The 14,732-nt window shown below is 41.0% G+C and overlaps 1 protein-coding gene and 2 pseudogenes across 7 annotated transcripts in view; 1 reads left to right on the plus strand and 2 right to left on the minus strand.

Moving 5' to 3' along the window:
- Positions 1 to 14,732, plus strand: part of TPK1 (thiamin pyrophosphokinase 1) — a 1,127,731-nt gene that overhangs the window by 349,229 nt on the left and 763,770 nt on the right. The gene's annotated exons all lie outside the window — the stretch shown is intronic.
- On the minus strand, positions 12,126 to 12,243 carry LOC134930362 (5S ribosomal RNA; annotated as a pseudogene).
- Positions 12,394 to 12,511, minus strand: LOC134931559 (5S ribosomal RNA; annotated as a pseudogene).

Below are 14,732 nucleotides of genomic sequence, written 5' to 3' on the forward strand. Positions count from 1 at the left end.
TGTATGTGTGTATGTATGTAATAAAATTATACTTTCACGGTGTGTGTGTCTTGTCTTTTTTTGGGTATTTTTTTAGTAGTAGTACTACAGGTACCAGCGGGCCCGTTTTTCCGTCGCATGCTGGTACTTGTGGTTCTCCAAGTACCAGCATGCGGGGGAGGCTTGCTGGGCCTTGTAGTACTGCTACTAAAAACAATATCTTTTCTTTTACAACAAAGGCTATCAGCCTCCCCATCCGCAGCCCATTGGATGGGGGGGGACAGCCTCGGGCTTCACCCCTGGCCCTTGGGTGGCTGGGGGGGGGGACCCCTTGATTGAAGGGGTCCCCACTCCCCCAGGGTACCCCGGCCAGGGGTGACCAGTTGGATTTTTGATGCCACGGCCGCAGGGCACTATATAAAAGTGACCCCCGGCTGTGGCATTATCTGTCCAGCTAGTGGAGCCCGGTGCTGGTTTTAAAAATACGGGGGACCCCTACTCTTTTTGTCCCCCGTATTTTTGGGACCAGGACCAGGCGCAGAGCCCGATGCTGGTTGCTTAAATATGGGGGAACCCCTGTCATATTTTTCCCCATATTTTTGCAACCAGGATCGGCTCAAAGAGCCCGAGGCTGGTTATGCTTAGGAGGGGGGACCCCACGCATTTTTTTTTATTATTTTACAGTGTTTAATTTAAAAAAATAAAAAAAATAAACCCCAGCACGGATCACACAGATCCGGCCGAGATTGATTGTAAAAAAAGTCGGCAGTGTTTTGCTAATCACTGCCGTAAAAATAGGTAAAAAACCACGAATGACATCGACATCGGAAGAAAAGAAAAACCCGAATACGACAGCTTAGTAAATCCATCGTAATCAATTCAAAAAGTTGCAGTTTTACACTGTCGATGTCATTCGTGATTGAACTTTGACCTTTTTTCGGAAATTACGAATCTTAGTAAATTTACCCCAATGAGTGAGATAGATCTTGTGAAAAATAACATTTATGAAGTTAACATATGCAGAATAAATCATGATCCCAAAAGTGTTGTTAATCACTACTGAAACAGTTAGGCCAGGTAACACATAGGAATGATGTGTTTCCGGTCGTTGGGCGTACATACTGCATGGTGCAGTGACAAGATGGAAAGATGTAACATGCCAAGCTGCATTCGGCAGCATCATTAACGATATATTCAGATTGACCGTGCAGCATGGCCAACCAGAAGATTTCGTTAACGACCCATGAGAGCGCAGCAATCGTGGGTACACACTGCACAATATGCACAATTTGCCATTCAATTTTGCCTAGAAACAACAAATTGTGCCAATATTGTTGCAGTGTGTACCCGCCCTTACTCTGAACTGCACAATCTGCAGAACACAACTTGATGTGACAATATTAAACTTGCCTTCCCATGTTGAAAAGATGCTCAATTGACCTACAGTATAAGGGTTAGCAGATCACCTCTATGGAAATTATTAAATTTGCTTAAAAGTGCATGGGTTTGTGATAGATATGCTGAACTCATGTTTAAAAAACCCAAAAACAACTAAAAAAAATAGTGCTGAATGAGTAGCTAATCTGCCATTGTGAGCATTTGTGTTTCTTCGTTGCTCCAGCAAATCTCACTGATTTACTTGCTATGTATGGGATTCTCCTTATCCTACTGCCACCACCCGACACACATATAGAGTCTTTTTGACATAGCTGTCAACCCCAGTCCAAAGATCTGCCATAGACAAGACATTAGCTATTGTCACAGAACTTCTGGCCATCTGCTATGATCTTCTAAATTATGAGGAAATGAGAGGTCTGTTACAGTTAATATAGCTATGCCTCATTTCCCATATCAAATATGTACTTTTTATACCCATAACCCTATACATTCAATTTGTCTGTTTGTTCATTTTCCATAATGTGTCCAATGCTGCTCACCCAATATTGTGTTTAAATCAACCTTAATATTGTTATTATGTGTAATTGTGTTATCTGTTACACATTAGGTAATTTATTCATGTTAGACTTAATGACCTATTGTTTACTAACACCACTGTGCACACTCAAAGGTTGAGTCATATAAGGTACCATTGTCCCTTTTTGTTTACTCCCTATTGTCCAACAGTGAGCTGACCAGACCAGACAGGGTGGCTCACTGACTGATGTAATCACCTTGATTAGAATATGTATTGTATTCCAATGCTGTAAGAACCTACGACAAATAAGTTAAACACACCCCTGCAAAATTAAGCTTCTATGGGTATAAGTAGAGCTACCCAGAGAGAGCTGGGAGGAGACTCTCTGCTCCTGTACTAAGAAGTTATGTTCTGTCAGGTGTTTGTAGTGGGAATTTTCGTGTGGAATTGGATTCCTCCACAGCTGTTTATTGTATGATTGGTAAAACATTCACACGTCCTCCTGCCTTAACCCAACCCAGTAAGTATCCGCAATTTCCAGAAATTATTGCCCCATTTCCTTACTAAACATCAGGTTATTTGCAAAAATGTTGGCTGACAAGTACAGTACATTCCTAGAACTGAACCAAGTTGATTTTGCTCTTGCACACTAATATGCCTTGGATGATACCAGGGGAATAGTGGATCTAATATCCCATACTGTATAAACGAAAACAAAATTCCCTTAGCGACCCTGGCCGTAGATGGCAAGAAGCCTTTTGATAGGATTTCCTGGTAGTTCATAGTTCAGACTTTGAAATGCTGTTTTTTCTTTGCAAAATTCACACTTAAAAGCTTTCAAGGCTTAACTTTTGGAAAACATTTCACTTTACCGAAATAAGGTGTTAACTGAAAAAATAATTTCCTTTTAAAAGTGTTGTACCTGTCACTGTCCAGTATAGTTTTCACTAAAGTTTGAGATGTGTTGGGTAATTTCTTTGCGAAATATAAATATATTCTTACTTTATTGCCTTTATATGTGAAAACCATATAAAAAGGTGGACTTTTTGCATTTAGTCAGCTAGTTCTCTCAGTGTAGAGAGATATTAATCATGTTTGCATTGCTGAAATTTTCATACAGTTTTAGAGACTTATAAAAAGTTATACATTAGAGATGAGTAAAAAAAAGTTGCATCCGAATAGAACATAAATTTAGTTTCACAATGGAAAAGGACTTTATACATTCTGGTAGATACATCCGCAACTTGAGTTTATGCTTTTCTTTACTAAATAATTGTGCATTGCATTTGTGATTGCAGTATGAGCTAGCTTATGAGTGATAGCATGTTTGCTTGGAACGACTGTTCAAATCCAGTTAATCAAGGGTTTGAACAAGATGTTTAATGCCTCATATGTACAGTACCTGGGGCTGGCTGACAACTTACAGCCTGGGGAGCAAACATAAGCAAGTTGCCCTGATGCACTGCTATGGAAAAATGAGAGGGGCGAAAATACAAACCCATGGGTGGGGTTTATATAATGTGGGTGTGGCTTAAACAGGCAATGAACTATAAGAAAAAAATTGTTATGTAAAAGAGCTATATACAAATATAATACCTACAAGACTATTTAGTGACTACTGTTAAAACAAAGCATTCCTTGTAGGATAGAGAAAGGATTCTAGTTACTGATGTACAGCATAGGGTGCATCGAAAAGACACAAATAAAATACGCACACAGTTTTTAGTGATCGATATACAGGGGAGGATTGGGAATTTAGATTATCCCTGGAAAATAGTCCGATAGCCCATGTGCAAAACTCCACATTATGGGGCTTAAGTATCAATAATGATTTGTAGAATATCCTTTTCAGGCAGTTCCTTGTGACAGTCACAATACAAAAAAAAGTCCCAGTGACCACCATATATTAAAAAAAGCATAATAGTAACCTCCATAAACTGCAAAAATCATCACAGTGATGTCAAATATGTCATACAATATCGCCTTTTAATTCAAAGAGCAACAGAGACCATCATTTAATATTGTAGTGACCTTCATATAACACAGAGTATTACAGAGACCGCAATATAAGCCAGAGAACATCACAGTGACTGCTGATTAATAACAGAAGGCTTACCAGTGATCACCATACAATGCAATTTCCTCCCGACCTATCACTTCCCCATCTCCTCCTACTGACCCATCGCTTCCCATCTCCTCCTCCCGACCCATCACTTCCCCATCTGCTCCTCTCGACCCGTCGCTTTCCTATCTCGTTCTCCTGACCCGTCGCTCTCCCACCTCCTCCTCTTCATGTGTCTCTTCCCTATCTTCTCACCCCGACCGGTTGCTTTTCCATTTCCATTGTGCAAAACAATTAAAATGCTGCACAATGCAGGGAATTGAAACGCAGAAATACAATCTCTGGAGCTGCTGCATAGCACAAGGGGAAGGTCGCACTATATGCCGTGCAACCTCTGTAGAGATTGGAAGGGAGCGCGCCGGTGCTAGGACTGCAGGGTGAACATCTTTGAGTTCTTGTGCCAAGCCCAAAAGTTAGAGGTGTGGGGGTTGAAGAAAGGAGGCCCCAAGTCAAGATCTTGCTTAGAGCCCGATGAGGTCTAAATCTGCCTCTGAATTAGACAACATGCTTTAGTTGTTTTTCTAGAATAGAAACTCTTCAAATAAAACTCTTAAAATGATTACGTTTTTCTTTATAGGCAAAGAAATGTATTTCTATTTCCTACTGGGTTTTGAAGAAGTCCATAAGGAGACCAATGATAATTTTCAGAATTGTACTTGGTCATTTATGTACAGTACATTTTCCGTATCTATCTTATAACTGCACTGAGTAATCCTATTTCTCTATGGTCACATATAGTCTTCAGAACTTCTAAATAATCGACTGTTTCAGGTACTAGATTAATTTGCATCTATTTAGCTGGCTAAATTCGAGCTGGGATTATTTTGTCTTCATTCCTTATGTGTTTAAAACTCATCCCATGAGAAATGAAATGTTTCTTACGAAAACCATTCTAGAAATACTGCAAGGAATAACAAATTAATTTAATTTAATTAACCGGAATGAAAATGGCCATTTTGCTTTGCAGTAACACAACAGATTAACTCTCTGGACAATAACATACTGAAGAAATCCACAACCTTTAAGGCAGTATTTTTTCTAAACAGCACAAACATACTACTTTTATTCAGGGTTATTTGGTATAACATTTCTTTAATTTGTTTACAGCCTTTATTTTTCTTTGATACTTTTTTGAATGTTGTGAAATAGAAAATGACTTGCTGAAAATTTACTATTTTTTATTTCTAACAGTTTATTAATTTAGGTCTCGTCTCACTAAAATGTTTTATTTGATAATTATGTAAAAAAAAAGTCCTAAATTATGTCACGTGGGAAGTGATTGGGAAAGAAACGTTGAGGTAAATGTATAACCCTCTGTTATGGGTGAGAAGTGGTATTGGTGCACATAATACAGTTTCTCCCCCATGTATTACTGCGGCGGTGTGTGCAAGGTGACAGAGGTACCTCTCATTATCTTCGCTGCAATCTACCAAATAGCACGCCAATATTGTAGGCAATGTGTGAATGGCCAGTAGCACTGACCACTCCGACACCTGAAAGTATCGATTTCAACAGCTGCAGGAGTCGCTGCCCATACTACACACCCAGGGACAGCACTGTGGCCGCTGACAAGGCATCTCCGGGCGTGCGGGGGAAGGGGAGTTTTAATTCCCGCTCTCCGGCAGCCGAGATGGTAATACATCTTGGCGTTAGTGCTTCCTACTTCGCCTCAGTAAAGAGGTGAAGCGGGAAGAGTGATATCGGCATGGTGTGTGCCGGTATCATACATTTACCCCATTGTTTTTTAATTAGTCCATCTCTAGTTAAGTAAGCTCCTGTCCAACACAACTAAAAGTTTCTGAGAAATAGCTACCTATCTGTTATAATAAACAGTCAAGATTCAGAGAGGTTGATGCTCAAAGAGTAGAATCTCATTTCGGCAGTAGCAGCACAAAAACCCCCCACAGTAGGTAAATTGTGCTTCAGCTGCTGGCAGGGTTCTAACGGAGGGAGGTACACACTATCCATCCATTACAGTGGCTCCAGTGCTGGAGGTACTGTAACATATCCATATTTAAGGAGGGGCAAAATAGGTAACCAATAGTGCTGAAAGATACCTAGAGGATCTGTACTTGGCATATCTCAGTCTCATACACAAAAGAGGATTTCAATTTCAAGGATTGTTCAAAATTAGTTAAGCAGTGGCGCTGGAGTCTTATACCAATTAACAGTAATCTAGCAATTCTTGGCTAAGCCTATCTACTGTACGTAATGTACTTTCTAAAGAGGCAGTGGGATATTTAGTAAATATATATTGCTTCAAATTTGTCACGTATGAATGTGTCTCTGCTGTGCTCAGGAGTAATGCAAATTCAATACGATTTACATAAAAAGGGGAAAGCTGATGGAAATGGACAGTATCCTATTAACAGTGGTATTTTACTGCTGCTAATAGGATCGCCCCGATGCCAACAACGCTTTCTCCCGATGCCGGCATTTATCGGGGATTATAATGAGGCATTCGAAGCATAAACCGCGATATTGGGCCACCGGAACTGCTATAACACGTGGGATTGAGGACTTATCCCCGATCCCATGTGTTTTCGTGCAATTGTGAGTCTAATTTCGGATGATCAAAACGGCTCCTAATTGGATACCACAATAATGACCTTAAGTCATGCATCGCGATATTCAGCCATTTGGATCGGCCTAAGCGGCTTCAGGGCTAATAGGATATGGCTAGTAGGTGAAAAGTCAACTAAATTGAGTTAAAGGTCTAGACTCGAGACAAAAGTCCCAAAATAACAAGAAAAAAAGAAATATTTGTGGAAGTACAAAAACAAAACATAAAAACTACCTAAATTAAATATATATACGTACTATATATTTACTTGGAAAGCCACGGAATTGTATTGTAGAATTTCATGTTCAATTGTTTAGTGAAAATAAATTGTATAAACTACTTTACTAATCTAGAAAAATACGTTTTTTGGGGGAAAGTGCGTCAATGTGGCGCAAAGCAGCTCAGTTTGTTCAGGTCCAAATAATAAATGTCACCACATTTAAAACACAATTTCACACAACACAAATTTTGGACCTGTATAACATACGGTGCGCTTAATAGGAAAGAAGCTAATACATCCCTTTTTAGGAGAGGTGCAGAGAATTTCTCGTATTTCCAATTCTTCTTCAGGTGATATATATCCGGAATGGGTACTCCAGAAGAAATTATAACAAAAGAAATACAATGTGTAGTTTGTTCTTAAACAAGTAACGAGGTGAGAATACAGATTTTTAGAAGCTGCTTAAGGGCGTACCCCACTCACACAAAGGATAGAGGGAGTATACACATCAAGGTATCTTTTAACCGAGTAGTGCCCTGATCCCTTTAAAAGTCCCGTCTGGTGTCTTTCATTCTCTGAAGTGCAAACCAGTCAGGTGATGTTACCCAAAAGTAGTCAGCTTACAATAATTAGAAGGCGTACCCCAACACTCACAGCAAGAGGGAGGGTGGTAAACGCATCAAGGTATCTTTGTGTTGAATGTTGTCCTAGGTTCTTTTTCTCATAATGTATGTCCGGGACATGTGTCCAAATATGAAAAGATATGATAACAAACAAAACAATGTGTAGTATATCCTTAACAACCAGGGAGTAAGAATATGGGGTTTTAGGGACTTAATCAAAGGCGTACCCCACTCACACAAAAGGTAGAGGGAGTACACACATCAAGGTATCTTTAAAACCAAATAGTGCCCCAATCACTTTAGAAACCGCTCTGGTGTCTTTCACTCTCTAGATGCAAAACCAGTTTAGTGGTATTACCCAAGGATTTGTAATATTCAGGAGCGTACCCCAACACTCACAACAGAAGGAGGGGAAGAAAACACATCAAGGTATCTTTTTGGAGGCCTGTTAAAGGTATGGCGTACCCAAACTCACAGTTCATAGTGTGTTGGTGCTCCCATAAAGGTATCTTTTACACGGCTGGAGAAAATCTTCATACAAAGTACTGGAGCACTCAGGTCCGTGGTAGTCAGAAAAAGCAATATTTATTGGATTAAAAATCCATAAAATGTTCCGTATAAAAACATGTTACAAAAATCCACACGCAATGTGAATAAAAGTTGCACCAACATCAAAAAACATGCAAAGTTAAAAACAAAAGAAAGTAACAAACATCAGCTGGAAGGTATGAAGCTACTCACACTCCTGTGTCCTTTACTAATCTCCTATCTACTGTCCAATAGTCAATCATCTCTAACTTTCCTTATTTGATTTTCCTAACTGCGTGCCTTGATCTCAGCACCTCAGAAACATATGGAAGGCACAGTATAATTTCCTACCAAAGAATACGCTTATGTGAGATGAGATGGTTTTTACTCACTTTTTGTGTAGTGTATCTTTATTCACTGGTCCCAGCGTGTTACTGCCAGCAGTGTTCAGCACTGATGCTGTTGTGCGCTGGGCCTAAGGCAGACCTCCCACCCTCTGAGACCTACAGTATAGCAATGGCTCCCACTATAGTTATGCCCCTGGATCCTGGTGTTCCCTATCTGCTGTGGGTATTTACTGTACTATACTTGTGTGTGTTGGCCCCCTCAAATGTCCTTTCACTTAATGCAACCCGTTTGCTCTAAATTGCAAGGGCTACTGATATGTGGTTCCCATATCACTTACTGGAAGGATGAACCTAGTGATAAAGGAAATTCTCTCCAAAATCCTACACTGTATGTAGCTCACATTCCCCAACATTTCTTTCATAAACTAATTTCTCATATCATTTGTGTCTTACAGAATCCTGCCTCACTTTGTAGTCTTGTGCTCACAAACTTAATTTACTATTATTACTATTGTCTGTGATAACATTCCAAATAGTTTGAATAATTAGCCGCCAAGCAGAATTTCTAAGTTTTCAGGAATCCTCTGCTACTAGAGACACCATTATGTTCCTTTTTGTGGGTTGAGTGGTCAGTTTATTTGTACCAACAAAAGGTGTGTTATGGCAATTGTTGTGGGACAAAGACAGATTGCATCTGCTGTTAGATCTCAGAGACCTCTGCACTTATTTTTGGAAAGCTCCAATCTCTCAGAACAACTTTAAAGATGTTGATGAGATGTAGATGATTTGCTCAAAATCATTAACGTCATTGGGGGGTCATTCCGAGTTGATTGCTCGCTAGCTAGTTTTAGCAGCTGTGTAAATGCTATGCCGCCGCCCACTGGGAGTGTATTTTAGCTTAGCAGAAGTGCGAATGGTTGTCTCGCAGAGCGCCTGCAAAAAAAATGTGTGTCGTTTCAGAGTAGCTCAAAACCTACTCAGCGCTTGCGATCACTTCAGACTATTCAGTTTCGGATTTGACGTCACAAACCGGCCCAGCGTTCACCCAGCCACGCCTGCGTTTTTCCTGGCATGCCTGCGTTTTTCCGCACACTCCCTGAAAACGGTTAGTTGCCACCCAGAAATGCCCACTTCATGTCAATCACTCTGCGGCAAGCAGTGCGACTGAAATGCATCACTAGACCCTGTGCAAAACTACATCGTTCGTTGTACCCGTACGTCGCGTGTACGCATTGCGCAGCATACGCATGCGCAGAACTGCCATTTTTTAGCCTGATCGCTGCACTGTGAACAAATTCAGCTAGCGATCAACTCGGAATGACCCCCATTGTCAGATCTGCCTGCACTGCAAGCAGATAAGATGCAACAAACGACGCACAGGAGTGCGCTATTTTATACTGGACGATGTGGATGATTTGTCGCTCCAGTTTGTCGCTCCAATCGTCCGATTTATTGTCTAGTGTGTACCTGGCTTTAGACACAGTGCTCACTGGGCTCTCCCTAGATTAAGAAAATCTGATTATATCCATGGTTAAATAAAATCAGATTAGATGACAAAGCTGCTGTGTGTACATAATGTCGACATTTAGTATGTTGACAATTATATAATTGTCGACATTGTGGACATCATTAATAGTGTGTCGACAGATGATTCTTGGACAGTTGTAGGGTTAAAGTTACAGTAGGCTGCGACTAGGAACAGGCAAGCTCACCTTTGGCATAAAATGGTAGAACAGAGCTCAATAGGTATAGGGAACAGAATATCTTCTGCAGCCACTAACAATATGTTAATAAGTCTGTTAGCTCTGTAAATCTGGTTCAATCTTTTTCAGAAGTCAATTAGATCTGTAGATTCAATTGACTTCTGAAAAAGATTGAACCAGATTTACAGAGCTAACAGACTTTTGAGAAAGTCGGAACCATTTATTGTATCCTTCACATTTTTATATGATCTGTACAATTGTTTTATGAATGTTAAAGATTTTGTTGTGGTCTTTTTTTTGTATAATGTTGACAGCACAAAGAATGTGAGTCACCTTTTTTATGTCAATATGTTGTTCATGGTGTGAATACATTTTTTATTTTTTGGAAGGATTGTGGTCAACTTTGAAAAGTTAAGAGCTAAGACCTACTGTATAGGTGGATTGAGACATACATTGATTAATACCCCAATAGTTACCTTGGGAATGTTTTACACTTGCATCTCTAATTCTGTACACTATCAAACAGGGGGGTACCTATATATACACACTGCTCAAAAAAATTAAGGGAACACTTAAACACCACAATGTAACTCCAAGTCAATCACACTTCTGTGAAATCAAACTGTCCACTTAGGAAGCAACACTGATTGACAATCAATTTCACATGCTGTTGTGCAAATGGAATAGACAACAGGTGGAAATTATAGGCAATTAGCAAGACACACCCAATAAAGGAGTTGTTCTGCAGGTGGTGACCACAGACCACTTCTCAGCTCCTATGCTTTCTGGCTGATGTTTTGGTCACTTTTGAAAGCTGGCGGTGCTTTCCCTCTAGTGGTAGCATGAGACGGAGTCTACAACCCACACAAGTGGCTCAGGTAGTGCAGCTCATCCAGGATGGCACATCAATGCGAGCTGTGGCAAGAAGGTTTGCTGTGTCTGTAAGCGTAGTGTCCAGAGCATGGGGGCGCTACCAGGAGACAGGCCAGTACATCAGGAGATGTGGAGGAGGCCGTAGGAGGGCAATAACCCAGCAGCAGGACCGCTACCTCCGCCTTTGTGCAAGGAGGAACAGGATGAGCACTGCCAGAGCCCTGCAAAATGACCTCCAGCAAGCCACAAATGTGCATGTGTCTACTCAAACGATCAGAAACAGACTCCATGATGGTGGTATGAGGGCCCGACGTCCACAGGTGGGGGTTGTTCTTACAGCCCAACACCGTGCAGGACGTTTGGCATTTGCCAGAGAACACCAAGATTGGCAAATTCGCCACTGGCGCCCTGTGCTCTTCACAGATGAAAGCAGGTTCTCACTGAGCACATGTGACAGATGTGACAGAGTCTGGAGACGCCAAGGAGAACGTTCTGCTGCCTGCAACATCCTCCAGCATGACCGGTTTGGCAGTGGGTCAGTAATGGTGTGGGGTGGCATTTCTTTGGGGGGGCCGCACAGCCCTCCATGTGCTCGCCAGAGGTAGCCTGACTGCCATTAGGTACCGAGATGAGATCCTCAGACTCCTTGTGAGACCATATGCTGGTGCGGTTGGCCCTGGGTTCCTCCTAATGCACGACAATGCTAGACCTCATGTGGCTGGAGTGTGTCAGCAGTTCCTGCAAGACGAAGGCATTGATGCTATGGACTGGCCCGCCCGTTCCCCAGACCTGAATCCAATTGAGCACATCTGGGACATCATGTCTCGCAATTGGAGAGGAGAGAAAAGACAAAAAACCCTTGTTTGGGAGCACTCATTTGTAATAATGGATATGATATATATGAAAAGAAATGATGAAATGAAATAAAACTTAACCTTTAATTGTTTCTTGAATAAATGAAAAATAATTTTGAGACTCGTGTCTGATGTTTGGAAAATAAAACGTGTTTAACCTTTTTAGCAAATGAGGTACAAGATAATTGAAAAAGGTGAAAATATCAGAAAAAATGTTAATGGATACCATATGGTTCTATTGAAATAAAGGTATCCAGAAGAATCACTGTACATGTCTTGGAATGTAGGTTTGATTGGTAGCGTAATGTGGTAACAATGTTAGGCTAAAGATTTGGGTAACAAAAGAAGATAGAGGAAAGATCAACTGGATGTGATGAAGGTTTTCCTTTAGGAAAAAAGGCCCACTGCACATGGTATTCTCAGGAGGTTTCCCTTCCTAATACTGACCAGGCCATGCGTGCTTAGCTTCCGAGATCGGACAAGATCGGGCGTATTCAGGGTAGTATGGCCGTGGGCCGTTAATTGAGGTAGAAAAGAGAAAAAGAGGGAGAGGGGAAATCCACTCCTATTATCTGTACTGTACATAAATCAGAACCATGAATAGTCCGAGAAGGTTTTTCCAGAAGCAGGAGTATGAAAAAAGTATGATGATGTTTTTCCTTAAAAGGCCCACTGCACCTGGTATTCTCAGGAGGTTCTCCTTCCTAGTACTGACCAGGCCATGCCTGCTTAGCTTCCGAGATCGGACAGGATCGGGCGTGTTCAGGGTAGTATAGCCGTGGGCCGATATAAAGGAAATTTGAATGAAATGGAGAGACACACACTCTCTCTGCTTTCCGTACTTCGCATTCAAACAAGGCTATAAATAGTCTGAAATGGTATTTCCAGACAAGGGTGTGTCAGGATGATTAAGAGTGTCTGAGGAAATGTAAAAGGGTTTAAATCTATTTAGTGAGACACTATAAAATATTAATAAAGGTAGAATATTACAGGTGGAATATTGCAGATAATATGCTCACATGAGAATAATGGAAGGATTATGTACTGCATATACAAATCTACTCCTTAGATAAAGAGATACCAATTGATAGATAAATTCAGAGCTCAAGGCTGGCTCATGGATGGTTAAATGACAATTGAAACTCTAATTGCTCGTTCCCTGAAAGGAAGCCAGATTGATGAATGATCGTATGCTAGTTTGGAGCTCAAGGCTGGCTCACATATAATACATAAAGTCTTATAGTATCCTTTTATTAGAGACAAAAAATGTAAATAAAGAAAAAATAGAAATAACATTGAAATCAAATGCTACCATACACACACTTATATAACGATATCAAGGTTAAATACCTTAATCTAATAATTGAACATTGGGGCATGAGCGGGGAAATAGTACAGTGGAAATAATTTGTTGTCCTGTTAGGACAATACTGTACAGGTTATTTCTGCAGATATAGTATAGTTGCTGTAGAAATTAACAATGTTCTAAGAGAGAGGAGAACACAGTAAAACCACAGTGGTCTGGTGTCTGTTACCACTGCCACAGGGTATGCGGTCAATACTTAACAAAAGATAAACACAAACACAAATTAAACCCTAGTGGTCTAGTGACAATTACCACAACACTGGTGGTCTGGTGTCAGTTACCGCAGCCACAAGGTGTGCGGTCAATGCTTGACAAAAGATAAACTTCAATTAAACCCTGGTGGTCTAGTGTCAGTTGCCGCAGCACAGTTGAAACCCTGGTGGTCTAGTGTCAGTTACCGCAGCCGCAAGGTATGCGGCCAATGCTGTCCTGGTCTCCTCTTCAGAAGTCCCGCTACAGTGGTGAGCGCGGCCGCCCGCTTCCGGACTGGGCGTTGCCGCGATGACGTCACTGTGAACGTTCTCTCTCTTTTTTTTTTTTTTTTTACGTACGTTTCACCTGATTAGGCTTGGTCACGAGAGCCTTTCTCTGCTGCTCTCCTGTGGCCAGTATTTGAGTATTAAGATGACCAATCACGTTGCCGCTTGGTTTGACGGACTGATAGCTAAACCTATCAGATCACAGGTGGATTGATTATAGGAACCATATTGAAAGAGGGAAAGGAAAAGGGAAACAGGAATGAAAAGGAAACGGATAGAAGTAGAAAAAGGGGGGTGAAAAAACGTGTTGATGATGGAAAAATGATGTAGGAATAAATAAATAAATGGTTACAGAAAGGAAAGAAAAAGGAAAGGAGGAAAGAGGGGAAAGGGTGTGCAGCAGAATAGTGAGGAAAAGAATGTGAAGGTTGATTAAAGGTTGGTGAGAATGAAGAGGGTTATAAAATGAGTGTGAGGAATGGAAGTGGAATGAAATTTAAAAGAAGTGATGTATAGGAAGGGTAAAGGATTTAATGAATGCACTGTTGATATGAGTGTGTGGACAAAAAGGTGAAGTTAATTAAAGGAAGGGATGAACAAGAGATGTGAATGCATATGGTGCCGTGGGCGATAGGATTGTTTATAATGGTGTGGTGTATGAACGGGAGGTGTGAGAAATGATATAATAGTGAATTACATAAGTGAGACTGATGTCAGGGGAGGGGCTGGAGGGGAAGGGAAAGGGTTATGAGAGGGAAGGGAAAGGGTTAGGGGATTGAGGAAAAAGGGGGGTGGTGAGAAAGGTTAAAAGGTAATGGAAAGGGCAGGAAGGAAAGAGAAAAAGAAGGAATGAACAGAAAATGGGGAAAAAATTAGGGAGAGGGGAGGGAGAGGAAGAAAAAAGGGGGGGGGAAAGGGGGGGTTTAAGAAAAAAAAGGGGGGTGGGTTTGGAATGTGATGGGGGTTTTTTTTGATTGAAAGGGGAGAAGACAGAAAAAGGAGTAGCAGAAGAAAAAAAGGGGGCGAAGTGGAAGAAGGAAAGGAGGTGAAGGGGGGGGGGGAGGAAAAGGTGAGCTGGAATGATGATTACCATGGGGGGCAGAAAAGGAAAAAAATTAATGAATATTATAATTAAGTGGGTAGAAAAATGCTGTAGTTGA

The sequence above is a fragment of the Pseudophryne corroboree genome, chromosome 5 (assembly GCF_028390025.1).
Source record: "Pseudophryne corroboree isolate aPseCor3 chromosome 5, aPseCor3.hap2, whole genome shotgun sequence".
Lineage (NCBI taxonomy): Eukaryota > Metazoa > Chordata > Amphibia > Anura > Myobatrachidae > Pseudophryne > Pseudophryne corroboree.